The following is a 15,203-nucleotide window of genomic DNA, read 5'->3' as shown; positions in this document are numbered from 1 at the left end:
AACTCTAAAGACTATGTCTTACTTACCCTTTACAAAAAGTAATTGCTGATCCTAAATCTTTTTTTTTGGGGGGGGGGGTTGGTTTTTCAAGGCAGGATTTCTCTGAATAGCCCTGGCTGTCCTGGAACTCACTTTGTAGACCAGGCTGGCCTCGAACTCAGAAATTCGCCTGCCTCTGCCTCCCGAGTGCTGGGATTAAAGGCATGCGCCACCACCACCCAGCTGCTGACCCTAAATCTTAAGATTAGGTTATTTTTATTAGAGCCTAATGTACAGGGCCGATAAGTAGTTTTTCTGTTGATACAGAAACTCTATTACAGCTCCGAGAAAGTGATATCAAAGTCAAAACTTGAAGGATTTATCTAGATAGCAGGAGCATGTGCTGAGGCAAGAGAGAGCTAGCCTTGCCTAACTCGGAGCTCCCCTCACTTGGGTGTAGGAGTTCCTATAAGCAGCGGTTCACAGATGAGGAAACTGCAAAAGGATTCACTGTTTTACTCACAGACCCTGAGCCGATGAGGGGGAAAGTTGGAATGCAAGTCTATTAAGCCAGCTTTCTTAACCATTATCACACAGTTCATATTATGAGCTTTGTTGAGGCAAGAGTGTTTGTCTTCCATAGAATATAGCTCTGTTTTTTAGTCTGGGGCTGTTTCTTTTTTATCATTATCTAGCTGTCTAGAATCAGTACTAAGCACACATCCATCATGGATGAGGGACTGGAAAGAATCCTTCACTCCTTAAAGCATGTTACAATTTCTGTTGCTTTTTCATCGTTTTTCCAAGTTAGTATTCTGCAGTTGATTATAACAGTAGGGCTATCTTTGTCTCTAATTTTTTAACTTTAGATATATCTTTATGTATTAGTTATATTTATAAAAACACGGCTGCTTTGAACTACCCTAAGAGTTTCATATATAGGAATACATTATAATCAATTAAAAAAAAAAAAGCCAGGCAATAGTGGCACTCACAGCATTCAGGAGTCAGAACTTTGAGTTCAAGGGCAGCCAGGGCTACAGGAAGAAACCCTGTCTCCGAGGGGGAAAATTCTATAGAGCTGGAGAGACGGCTCAGGCCCCGGCCGTTAAGAGCACAAGCTGCTTATCCAGGGGACCCAGGGTCAATCCCTAGCACCCACATGGTGGCTCACAACCATCTGTTTTGTAACTCTAGTCTGAGGAGATCCGAGTCCTCTTTTAGCTTCACAGAGCACTGCAGGCACATGGTACATAGTCATGCAGAGAAAATACATATTTTAATTAGTACACACAAAATACATATTTTAATTCAATTGGAATAACATCTAGATGTGAATATTTGTCAGTCTGTATTCCCACATCCAAGTTCCTATCTAGCTTAGCTCTGTTTCAAAGTATTAGCATTGACTATTTGTTTACGTGCAAAGAGTGGAGATAAGTTTAGAGATATGTGAGAGAGGAGATAAACTTAGCACAATGCTAAGCTAGGATGTCTGCTAAACTGCTCGCTCCTTTTCCTTCTTTTTCCTTTTCCTCTTCAGTGCTAGGAACTGAAGCCAGTGCCTTGTGCATGCAAGGCAAGCCCTCTGACTCTGAGCAACATGTCAAACCCAGAAAGACAAACTTTAAATGTTATTCTCTACAGCAGACCAGACAAGCATAATGTCCTTCCATGTGGTCTTATATAAGGAAAGGGGGAGGAGTCTGATTTGAAATGTAAAAGCATATATCATCAGTGGAAAATAGAAATCAGGCTACTCTGTCTAAATTTATAAGTAAGAAAAAAGTTAAAACTCTTCTGCCTGCCCTGTCACATATGGCTGTTACAACAACTGCCACCATCTTGCCGGCTGTTTCTGAAGCAGAAGTTGCTGTCTTCCATCTCTTAATATTTATATGCTGCTTGACTATGAGTCCAATTTATAAAAATTATATAAACAATAGCCTTTCGCACAGGACTTGCTCTCAAAAGCCAAAGAATATCCTTCATCTCTACTCTTCCTTCTGAACTCTTTTTTTTAACTCTAAACCATAGTTTTTGTTTGTTTGGTTGGTTTTGTTTTTAAAGATTTATTTATTTAATGTTGTATGAGCATCCTGTCGCTAACACACCAGAAAAGAGCATCAGATCCAATTGCAGATGGTTGTGAGCCACCATGTGGTTGCTGTGAATTGAACTCATGACCTCTGGAAGAACAGTCAATTCTCTTAGCCATCTCTCCAGCCCCCTCAACCATATTTTTTTGAGCAACAATATTTTGGTCTCTATTTTTCCCCCTCTGAGTTTCCTAAGCTTTTAATACACAAATCAAGATTATTCATCTTGATTCAGTGAGTGTCTAAACTAGAAATTTGGAAAACGTTTTTTTTCTCTCCCCCTGACTTTCCAATGACATCAGACCAACACAGAGAAACAGGCTCCAGGTTGGAGCCCCCAGAGCACAGTGAGTCGCAGCTTCAGAGGCCTGCAGTCAGTGGGCAGGAAGCTGCATTGCTTGTCCTGCAGACCCACCCTGGTGCACACTAAGCAAAGAAGGAGGATAATCTCAGGCTGAGAAAACTGCACCCGGCTGCATCTCCAGATGTTGTCAAAAGAACTTCCACTAGGAAAGTTATTCATTTCAGATTGCCACACTTAGAAACTTATTTCCCCTGAGAGCCACAGTAATATTTTCCATGCACAACACGCTTTATGTGACTTGCTGGTGCAGAGTCATCCATCCTAGGAGAGAAAGGAAACACTATGGAGAAGTGGGAGTGTAGCTCACGTCTGCATCGCTTTCCTACTCTAACTTAGATAAAATCTCTGGAAGAGACGCGGCCTTCCATATGCGAAGGAGACTTGACCTAGGTTCATCTTGTTCAAAGCCTTGGTCGTCTAGCATCTCATTTGAGCTGCTGTGGCTACTCTCACAGAGCTCCGGCTGAACCATGCTGTTTCACTTCTCCTGGCTGAGTGTTGTCTTTTAGTCACACTGCCTCGCCATGAGTTTTCTTAAGGGCAAAGGTGATTTCTTGACGTTCCAAATAAAGAAGTTAGCCACTGGTGACTGCTGCTGTTATAAAGCATCCCCTGGGTCTTGGGCACTATCATCCACCATCCTCTAATCCTCATAACAAATGCACTCAGCAGATAACCAGATTCAAGAAATTCATAGCACTTGTTCAGCTAGGGAGGGATAGGGCCAAAGTGATGATTCAAGTCTGCCTGACTTAAAAATGTGAGCGCTGCCCAGTGCATGCAAAGAAATGCAGGGCATTGAAGGACCAACCTTTGGGTCTTCACAGTAAAATAGAGTAGATAATATGCACACATCAAAGATTATGTTTAAGGTAAAAATTTCAAATTGGATCTAAGGCTACAGCTCAATAATGGAGTACCTTTGTAGCATGAGTTTAATCCCTAGACAGACAGACAGACACACACACACACACAGAGAGAGAGAGAGAGAGAGAGAGAGAGAGAGAGAGAGAGAACTACTTAATTGTAGCCCTGTTGAGCTGAGGAATAGTGAAGAGAGTCGTGTGACCAGGTGGGATGATTAGGTAAGGACTGGAAAGGAGGAGTGTTAAATGAGGAACAGGCTTCGCTGCAATAGGAAAGGGGAGAGCACGCCAAGTCATGAGCGTACCTGCACAAAAGCTTAACTCAGCACAGAGCTAAGCAACCGACCCTTTATGTAAAGGGACAGATAATGATTCCAGGCTCTGTGGACCTTAAGCTGGCTGCCACAGATACTCTGTGTACACTCTGCTTTATCGTTGGATCACAAACACAGCCTTGGATGTTACCAAACAAACTGGCATAACTGTAGCTAAGGATTAAAGGTTACCTAAACAGCATTCCCAATGTAGTGGGATTGAGTCAGGCACGGCGGCACACGCCTGCAACCAGAACTTGAAGAGGAGGTGAAGCAGGAGGTCACCACTCCAAAGCCAGTGCAAACTAATATCCAGAGCCTATCTCAATAACCAAATGAAAGGTTATAAATGTTACAAATACACGTTAGATTTAGAACCTAATTAGAGGCCTAGTTGATTACATTATTGATAGTGACCCCCGACATGAACGAAACAAGAGGTAACACCGAGACCAAGGGAAAGTTTCTCCCACAGATGGTCACTAGAATTTGATTACAAATACAAAAAACGAGAAACATAAATATGCTAAGCTAACTCCCTTATCTTAAAGTACATGCTTTATATCCATCTATTTTATGCTTGTGAGTGTTTTGTTCACATGTGTGTCTGTGCACTGTGCGTGTGCCTCGTGTCCATGGAGAGAAGAAGAGTGCACAGAATCTCCTGGGAATGGCACCTGTGAGCCAGCATGTGGGTTCCAGAAATCAAACTCAGGTCCTTTGCAAGAATAAGTGCTCTTAACCACTGAACCATCTCTCCATCCCACCAAGTATATATTTTAAGTTTGAGTGTTCCTGCATCCCAAGAATAATGCTATAATTGGACCATATAGGTTGCCACACTTGATAGTGCAAATGTGCATTGGCCAGCTCCAGCGTCAATTTGGCTGACCTGAAACTCACTGTGTAGCCCAGGCTGGTTTTGAATTCACATAAATCCTCTTGCCTCCACCCCTGGGTGCTAAGATTACAGATATGCACCAGCGCACGTAGCTCTGCGTGATCCCTCTTACACACACACAGACTTGAACTTGCCCAGGAGCACATGTGGAAGCCATAGTTTGCCTTCCAGTATCCTCTTCCACTGCTCTTCACCGTGTTTTTTGAGACTGACTCTTTCACTGAACCTAAAGCTTGCTCTTTGTGTTAGATTGCCTGGCCAGGAAGCCACAGAACCCCCCTGCCTCCACCTATCTCCCCTTGCCAGTATTAGAGTTATAGATGCTCACGCCTACACCCAGCTTCTACCTAGGAGCTGGGGATCTGAATTCTGGTCCTCCGGCATGTGTTGCAGGTATCTTACCAAATGAACCATGTCCCCAGCCAAAAATAAAAGTCTTTAAGTGAGGATTATGCAGGGATCAGTCTGTGCCATGCCCAAAGATGTTCTATGTTGTATAAAACAGTGATTTCTTTTTCTAGACTGTGCCTTGCCCTGAGAGATTCCATCTTACAAGCAGCAGTTGACTCTATTTAGAAGATGTGGGATGACTGCACCTGAGTGGACATGTGAACAGTACCATCTGTCTGGCACCACCCACATGGCACAGACTGATATATGACTTATTCCTGGGAGTAGAATGTTCCCTATAAAGTTATCTGTGTGAGGTGAGATTTTAGGGACAAATGTACTTATTAAAAGCCCAAGAACTCAACACGACTTTGCTTCCCACAATCCCCGGCGCCTGTCTTTCCCAATACTTGAACCCAGCAGAATGGCTCCTGCAAAGGGTGGGGAGAAGGACTGTTCTGTTATCAACGAGGTGATGACTGGAGAATACACCATCAGTATTCACAAGTGCATCCGTGGAGTTAGCTTCAAGAAGCATGTCCGTCAGGCATTCAAAAAATCCAGAAATTTGCCATAAAGGAGATGGGCACCCCAGACATGTGCATTGACACCAGGCTCAATAAAGCTGTCTGGGCCAAGGGAATAAGGAATGTTCTGTATCACGCCCAAGTACGTTTGCCCAGAAAATGTTATGAGGATGAGGAGTCACCAAACAAGCTCTACACATTGGTAGCTTATATGCCTGTTATCACATTTAGAAAAAAAAATCTACAGATGTTATTTATGTGGATGATAACTAACCTACTGAATGTCAAATAAGTTGCAAAAAAAAAAAAAAAAAAAAAACCCAAAAAACAAAAAACCCCAAACCCAAGAACTCATTGAACACACCAAACCAAGGGAAGTGTGACTCTTTCATCTGGACCCAATAAGGAGTGCACTGATAGCACCATGGCAACGATGGCACCCGCCCATCTGTCATCTGACCACCCAGTGTGTGCAGCAAGGAATAGACAGGCAGAGACACTTCTCAACTACCCCAGGAGCTTCAACCTGACTTGGCCCCACTTTGATGTGGCCTTACACAGATTGCTGCCCACCCATCTTGACCTTCCATCTGTCTGGGAGGTACTCATCCAAGCCTGCTTCTTGCTCTTTGCTTCCCTTTACTCCAGCAGCTCAACTCTTACCCTAATACCTATTCTTTTGGCCAGCAGCTAGCAGCTTCTCCAGCTCCTTCTCCTACCCAGCAGGGCCCATTATCTTATCAAGACTCAAGCATCCCTATCAGTTTCTGAACTTTGGCCTCTTATGCCTTTTGAAACTCTTTGCCTCCTTAATTCTTTGTGTCCTTTCTATAATGTATAGATAGATGGGTGGATGGATAGATAGATAGATAGATAGATAGATAGATAGATATTTAAATGAAAGGGGGTCATTGGGAGGGCTCAGCAGGTAAAAGCACTTGCTGCCAAGCCTGTTGACCTGAGTTCAATCCCTGGGACCACATGGTAGATGGAGAGAACCAATTCCTGAAAGTATCCTGCTGACCTGCATGTGTATATGGACAAGTATACACACACACACACACAATACATCACATTAAATAAATAAAGATATAAGGAGAATTTTTAAAAACATTGGCATAAAAGAATCTGTATTTATGTATTTGGGGCTATTGAAAGCAGGACTATCTGGCAAGTTACTGCCATTGAAACCATCATACCTTCTTAGTTTTGTTGTTAGTCAATAAATTCTGATGTTATATATGTTCTGTGCTTCTGGCATATGGCGCTCACAGTTATTTCTAACTGACTATTTCATGAAATAGCAGACACAAGCTGCTGTGAAAGTAGTAGATGTGACTCTTGTGAGGGGAAATCGCAGCTCAAGGAGTGGAGATCCGGCTGTGTTTTGCTCTAAGTTACTCCTCATTGTAGAAGCCAGAAGCTGCTAGGCTAGACCTCATCATCCTAAGTGACTCTTTTTTTTTTTTTTTTTTTTGGGAGACAAGGTTTCTCTGTATAGCCCTAGCTGACTTGGAACTCACTTTGTAGACCAGGCTGGCCTCGAACTCAGAAATCCACCTTCCTCTGCCTCCCAAGTGCTGGGATTAGAGGTGTGTGCCACCACGCCCAGCTGTGACTCCATTTTTAAAAGCTGTGCAAGTAGGAAGGCAGAATGACTCTGCGCCTAGTTTTGTGTATGAACAATCACCATCTGCCCGCACAGACCGTGAGACACAGGCTGACGATTTATTGACGCCAATGAAACATCACTGCCTGTGAACTCACCCATTTACACCAGGCACAGGTGGACACAACAAAAGCCATGTCAGAAGCACCAGGCCTGTGAGCTCATCACTAGACTAACAAATAATGTGATGCCCTTAAAAGGAAAAGTGCCAACACAGTAGGATACATTGCCTCCCCACACAACAGGTGTGCCTTCCGGAGCATGCCTCATAGGAGTCACAGATCACAAACTCCCAACTTAGTCTCTGGGCCTTCAGCTGAGCCTCTGATGGCCCACTGGAACTGTCATTTGTGCAGATGCACTGTGCTTTGACAGTCCCACCCCTGAAAAGTATGTGACTGGATTGGTTGTGTTGATGGCTATCCCCCTGCAGTAACTCCCCTTTTATATGTATCAGCTCTCTGCTATCTGAGGTGATGCTCCCTTGGACTCTGTAGCCACTTTAGCCCCATTTCAACCATGATGCAATCTATATATGATGGTGTGACTTGTGAACCGGTGTACCTGGGAACTGAGAGCGAATAATGAAGATGGGAACAGAATAAGAGAATCCATGTTTGTCAGTGGTCACAAGTGTCAGGTCAGGTTTAAAAAAAAAAAAAGTGACTTAAAGATGATGACATTGCCATATCTTGTGCATATATCATTTTTAACAAATCCTGACACTGTGGAAAGACACAATCATGTCCTCTCTATGATTGGCACAGCTCCCTTGAGACAAAAGGAGATCCCTGCTTGTACAGGAGTCTCCATCCCCTTGCCAGGACAAGGAGTTCTAAATCTCAAGAAACTTTTTTATCAATGAAGCCCCCAATTATATCTGTAACGGTCCTGTCTTTGCTTTTCCTGGTTGCTCTCCCAATTTACCTAATGTTTTAGGTTCTGTTCTATTGCGAGGAGGAGACACCATGACCAAAGCAACTTTTAAAAGAAAGCATTTACTTTGAGGGCTTGCTTACCATTTCAGAGGCTTGATATCTTCTCATTATGGCGGGGAGCATAACAGGATGCAGGCAGACACGATGCTGGGCAAATACTTGAGAGTTCTACATCCTGATCCACAAGTTGCAGGCCTGGCATTTGCTTTTGAAACCACAAAGCCCACCTCCTATGAGACACCTCCTCCAACAAGGCCACACCTCCCAACCCTTCCCAAACAGTTCTACTAACTGGAGACTAAACATTCAAACACATGAGCCTATGGGGGAGCAAGGGGGGGGGCATTCTTATCCAGACAACCACCCCTGCCCAATCTGCTTTTTAAAACTCTGATTTAGCTGAGACTATTATTGCAAACTGAACTCCAAGCCACCTCTATGGAAATTCCTCATTCCCTGCGGGAATCTCCCTTGTACACATGACATGTGCATGTTAGTCACTTTTCATTTGTTCTTCTGCCCTTTCATGTGCCTTTTGTTACAGGAGTTTCAGCCGTGAATTTAGAAGACTATTGATGAAATGATTTCCTGTTCCCTACAAGACACTGTGGCCAACCAAGAAGCTAGAACAAAATGTCCAGGCACGAAAAAGTCAAGCCTGATCTTAGAACACGATGTTCCCAGAAGCTGAACTTCAAGTACCTTGAAAAAGAAAGAAGAGCAAGGAGGAAGCTTGGCTCCTCCAAGCCCCAGGGCTGAGTGAGAAACTGAGTGGCTTCTCACACTTCCCAGGGTTCCCAGGGTGGTAGTTTGCTTGCTGTGTTTAGGGAGTTAGCATAAGAAACACAATTACTCTAGGGAAATTACTAAGGCTTGGAGCTATTGTGTTCCCTGAGATGTGTCAGGGGGAAAGTGGTATGTGTTCTTTGTGACACAGAAGAGGATCTACCTTCCCAGCTCCCACTGGAGAAGTTGGAGTTGGTTGCAATTGGGCTGCAGTCTGGGGCCACACAGGTGGTTGCTACCGGTTTTCTTAAGGTGACTCAAGGGCCACAAAGGATACCTTGATTTTTCAAATAGGGTTGAAGTTCTAGCCCGATAACTCAGACTTCTTCTCTAACATTATCCCTGAGAAGGCAACATCTTCAATAGCCAAAGCCCAAGGACAGGAACAAAAATAGACCCCTTCCATTTCTTGGAGTTAGTAGTGAGTAATAGACAGGGCTGTGCTATTATTGTGATCTTAAAAGGCCTCCAGACACCCATGTGGTAAAGGCTTATCATTGAATGTATTACAAAGTAGTAGAAACTTTCAAGGCAGAGAAAAAAAAATTAATTAAATTTAATTTTAAAGAAGCCAGACACCACAGACCTATCAGGAAGATTGTTCAAGTTCAAGACCAGCATGGGCAGCATAGTGAGATTCTATCTTAAAACAAAACAAAAAAAAAATATATAAGAAGTGGGGCCCAGCGGAAGTTAGGTCGCTGGAATGTGTCCTCAAAGGAGCTTGTGGAATATTTACTTCATCCTCTTCTCTTCTCTGCTGCAGCTGTGAGATGAGGAATATCACATGGAACCACCATTGTGTGCTGCCTTGCCACACATTGGCTGAGACTGCCAAAGCCAAAATCAACATTTTCTTTCCTAAGTTAGTTGTCTCAGGTATCTGTTATAGAAGGGCAAGCCACCTAACACCGGCAACAACTCAGAGCGTGGCACGGCCTCCTGAAAGTGAGGCATTTCGAGAGTCGACTATACTGGAACAAATCATCAATCCTCCAAGTCCATCTCCGAATGCTATGATTGACACACGCTGAGGCTGAGTTGAGGCTATATTATTGGCTTTTGAAATACTAACTCCTCTCTGGTGTTGGCTTTCCTGTACATCGTGAGCCAATGAGTTAAACCCATAAGCAACATGGTCAGAAGGTCGACCTATGTATGCCTCCTTTACTACACTAAATTTCCCCCACCAAACAGCCCACCTCACAAAGCTTTCAGATCAACACTTTAACAAAGGTGTCTGATGCCACTGCCCCTAGAACACTGCTTTAGTAACACTGCATAGAACATTTACTTGGTGTCAGAGACAGTGCTAGGCAATGAACACATTCTTTCTACTGTTCTCAGGAAACACATAAAACAGGGTCTATTTCTAGCTTGTTCTGTGAATGAGAAAACAGGGAATATAGAAGTTAATTATCATGTGGAGTGGAGCGTGCCTGAGAGAGAGAGGGAGAGGGAGGGAGAGGGAGAGAGGGAAACAGAAGAAAACAAGCATATTAGAAAATTAGAATCATTATATACAGGTGAGAGTACAGACCTACAATTCTATCACTTAGGAGACAGAGGAGGAGGTAGAAGAGGAGAAGAACTAGGCCCCAGAGGACTTTAGAAATTATTTAATTATTTAGCCTGAGCTTTTATTTCCTACAGATGAGACACCTGAGAGACCAGGTCACATGCTCATGATTGGGAAGCCTGTAAGTGGCTGTGAGTTCCCATGCATCCTTCAACCCTTCTATTCTCTGAATCTGAGCTTTTCATGATCTGAAGCTATGTGCCATTCTCAGGTATCCCGGTACAACCAAAAAGGATTCAATTAAAAAAAAAAAAAAAAAGGTGTGTTCTGTCTGCACCAGACCGGTTATATCAAACACTAACTCAGGAACAACAGAAGCCTAACCCAGTCAGGAGCTTAGCTACCTCTGCGGTTCTCTGAGCATTTCAGAAAACACATCTAAATATAGATTTGTCCACAGCTCTCCCAGAAGAGGTTGATAACTCCAAAATGTCACTCCTTTCACCTCTCAGCAACACAGCTCTGCCTGCCTACCTGGGGACTGTGCACAGCCCTTCCTTTCTTGCCCCAGGAGAGGACTTCCTTCTTGTATAGGGGAGAAGAGGGCCTCTCGGCAGGCAGAAGCGCCCTTTCCTAGGAACTTGAACAAAAATTGCTTTCCCTAAAGCAGGATGACATCAAGGAGGGAGCGGGTCTCCTGCTGCTTTTACGTCCTGAGCATGAACAAAATGGAACAGGGCCCGAAATCCCCGGAGCTAGCATGCACCGCCCTCTGCCATTTCCTGCCTCTTCAAAATGATATCAGGTGGGCTGGGGATGTGGTTCAGCAGTGGGGTTCTCACCTGCTATGCGTAAGGCTCTGGGTTCAATCCCCAGCACACACACACACACACACACACACACACACACTCCCAGTGAGTGGGAGATGGCACTAGTAATACCACTAGTGACATAGATTTTTCCAGACACAAAACCCAGGGAGTTTCCCTGGCCTAGCCCTCCTGCTCTTTGTATGCTGAGTTTAGAGCCACTGCCAGGTAAGCTGGACTTTGAAGCAAGCCATAGATGTGCTTCCAAGAATTGGGGAGACAGGGTAAGATTTCGATTTACAGTGGGAGGATTCTGCATCGTGCAAGCCAGGTCTTGTCAGAAACACTTGCCTGCTGGCTTCTCACCAAAGCCATGAAGTGCTTAAGGTCCACAGACACTTAATATCTTGGAGGTGTTTTCAGTCTTTTTTCTTATTCATACGTTCAGGTAGCTTATTCTGTCTAAAAATGCCATTTTAAGGACTAGGCACGTGAGTCAGCGGCAGAACACGTGCTTAGCAAGCACAGGGCCTGGGGGTGGGGTGGGGGGGTCATCCTCCAGGACTTCTCTAGCACGGTACTGTGTGTGTGTGTGTGTGTGTGTGTGTGTGTGAAAAGAGAGAGCATGGTGGTCCTATGAAAATAGCACTTTTCAAAGACACAGTGGTTCCCAGAAACAGAAAGTAGCCTCACACACAGAGACCTGGTGATTCTGATCAGGAGCAGAGGGCAGCTGGGCGTGCATGACAGAGCAGACATGTCTGTGCACAATTTGCCCTTGGTCTTTACACATGGTGCGGTAGCATGGACGTAGTGCTTGCTGAGCATCCTTGTGCCTAGCTGCACGACGCATTCCTGGGAACATAAAAGCTGCCCCAGCATAAAGAAACAGAACAAGACCTGTGCTACTTGATTCCTCGGCAAAAACAATCAAAACAAAAGTGGGAGGCATAGAAGAGCCGCCTTCTGGGCTTTCAAGGCCGATGCAGTGCGGGTAGACACAGGAAACTGCTGTCTAAGCCACACAGAGCGCATGCAATCCTCCTTCTCAGTCTGAACAGATAGCAGCAACCTATCACAGGGTTCCCGTCAAGGACAGGCCCAGCCTGAGGCCTCCGCAGCCCTGGGTTCCGTTCCATTCTGTGAGCAGTCCTCCGCTGGCGGAGGTGGCGGGTAAAATGTAACCAGCAGAGACACCTCCTCTTTCCAGCTCTGAGTTACTGATAGAGTTCTACAGAACTTCAAGAAAGGATGGAATGGCCCAAAGGGACGTAGTGGCAGAAGCCACAGAGGAAGGCACTTTTAGCTGGTGTCTGATAGACTGATCATGCTTGGATGGAGTGGGTCAACTGAGGCCACAGGCTTGCTGTGGAGAAGGCAGCTCAGTCACTGAGAACAGACGCTTTTTCAAAGCCTTGTTGCTATTTCCTCTTCCATTAAAAAATTCTTTCTCTCTCTTCCACTCTCATTGAATATAATTAATATGCAGATGGTAGTGCTGTTACAGACAGTTGTGCTTAATGTTCAGGTAAAAAGTGACCAACTAACAAGTAAGTGGATTCCAGCTTGGATCCCAGCCCACACCCTGGCCTGTGGCGCTGTCCTGTAGCACTGAAGACCCATTAAGGGAAAGCTCTTACCTCCTAACCAGAGTGACAAGATCTACATCCCAGTGAAGACACAGCAAAGTCCCTTCTCTTCATAGTTAAATCCAGTTGTGTGTTCATGGCCTGTCTTAAGGAACCGCTCGTCTGGAGGGTACATTCACCTGACACTATGCTAAAGAGATGAGAGGAATAATTCTTTTTCTTTCTTTCTTTCTTTTTTTTTTTTTTTTTTTTGTTTGTTTTTTGTTTTGTTTTTCGAGACCGGGTTTCTCTTTGTAGCCCTGGCTGTCCTGGAACTCACTTTGTAGACCAGGCTGGCCTCGAACTCAGAAATCCACCTGCCGTTGCCACCCAAGTGCTGGGTTTAAAGGCATGCGCCACCACCGCCCAGCATTAATCATTCTTTTATCCAAAAAAAGTCTCTTATTTTTTGAGATTACATCATTTCCCTTTCCCTTCCCTTCCTCCAAACCCTCCCATATATACCGCCTGGTTCTCTTTCAAATCCATTCCATACAGTTTGTTTAAGAAAGCATTCTTATCTCTTTCTCACTCTTTTAAGAATCTCATATACCCAAGGCTGTCCTTAAACTTAATGATGTGGCCCTGGATGACCTTGACTCTATGATCCGTCTTGCCTTTTCAACTCTCGGCTCTAGGATCGCTGCTTTTGCCACCATACCCAATTTATACATTGCTGGGGATTGAACCCAGGTTTTCTGAGTGGACACTGGCCCTGGCCTCTTTGAGCATGATTGGTTCTCACATGGAAGTGTAATTGCACGTCAGGCAGAGGACTGAGAGAAAATCTGCTTACTGGGAAAATATCTTAATACCTCGTTTTGTTGTTGTGTCCCCCCCCCCCAAACAGGATCTCATAATTGGCCTCCAACTCATTCTTTAGCAGCCAAGGCTGGCTTTGAACTGCTGATTCTCCTTGACTTTGCTTTCCAAGTGCTGTGATTACACGTGTGGGTCACCATGCTCAAGAGCTTGTACATGCTGGGCAAGTAGGTGCTCTACAGCCCCTCCCTTACTAGATTTTCTGGCTGCACTACAAATTAAATAGACACAAGCCATATTAGCAGAGACTTTAAAACATCTTAATGACCAGCATACACATAAAAGTCCCCATAAACATGGGACGGCAGGAAGGTCAGACGGTTGAAGCTGACACAGCATCCTGAGCTAGAGAGGACTGGGGCGGCTGGCTTGTAATCCCAGCATGGGAGAGACAGGGGCAGAAGAATTACAAATCCATTGCCTGCCTATGCCTGGGGCTTCCCTGGAGTAGTAGATACACAAGTTATGGGAGAGTGAGAAGAAATGTGTGGTAAAGGTAAGATAAAGGCTGTCTTTTGCAGAGAAAGTCTCTTAGGCAATAGTTGTCGGAGGGGAATCTTCAGAACTGGTGACTAGGCATGAAGTCAACGTCTTGTCTCTTCTCTTGTGACCCAGTTAATCGTTTCTGCTTTATGAGATTCCTGCGCAGGGGATTCGTGGCAATTGAATGCCTTTTGGAAGGCCCTGCTTTAGTTATATAAAGAGCTCAGGCAGAGCCTGGAATCAGCTCCTCGAGTGTCTTAAATGTAAAGCAATAAGCTCTAAAAGGGTCAGACTTTGGATAGCATTTTCTGAGCTCTTTCACTACTTTCCGTGTGTGTGTGTGTGTGTGTGTGTGTGTGTGTGTGTGTGTGTGTGTGTGCCTGCTCACATGTTGGAACCCATGCATGTTGGGCAAGGTCTATACATTCCCAGCCCAAACTTAACTATTTTATTTACTTATTTATTTTAACTTAACCATTTTAAAACATACAACTCAATGGCTTTTTTTTAAACAAGAATTTATTTATTTTTATTTTGTGCACACTGGTGTTTTGCCTGCATGTGTGTCTATTCTAAGTACTAATTACATTTAGTGCCTGATGAAGTCAAAAGAGGACATTCCCGGAACTGGAATTACAACAACTGGGTGCTGCAAATTGAACACAAGCCCTCTAGAAGAGCAGTCAGTGTTCTAAACACTGAGCCTGATCTCCAACCTCTAATGGCATTTTCTATCTCCTTTGTGTTGCAAAAGCGTTACCAACCATTACTAGTTCCAAAACATTTTCATTACCCCAAAAGGTAACTGTGTACTACTTAGTCGGTCATTCACTACAACATTCTTCCGGCCTCTGCTACACCCCTGAGTCTCTGTCTCTGGGTCACTTTGTGACTGCTCCTTTTTCTTAGCCCGCTGTTTTTAAAGTTCATCCACGGTATAGCACGCATCTGCACTGTGCTGGCCTTTGTTGTCAAATGTTCCGTAATGCAGACGCTGCAGTTGGTGTATCGGTTTGTCAGCTGATGAACATCTTGGCCGTTTTCACTTCTTGCTTAGGAGCAGTGCTGCTGTAAGTACTCATGAGCTAGTTAATGTGTGAGCTATACAT

Source organism: Mus musculus, chromosome 18 (genome assembly GCF_000001635.26).
Source record: "Mus musculus strain C57BL/6J chromosome 18, GRCm38.p6 C57BL/6J".
Lineage (NCBI taxonomy): Eukaryota > Metazoa > Chordata > Mammalia > Rodentia > Muridae > Mus > Mus musculus.
Note: the sequence above shows the minus strand (reverse complement) of the source record.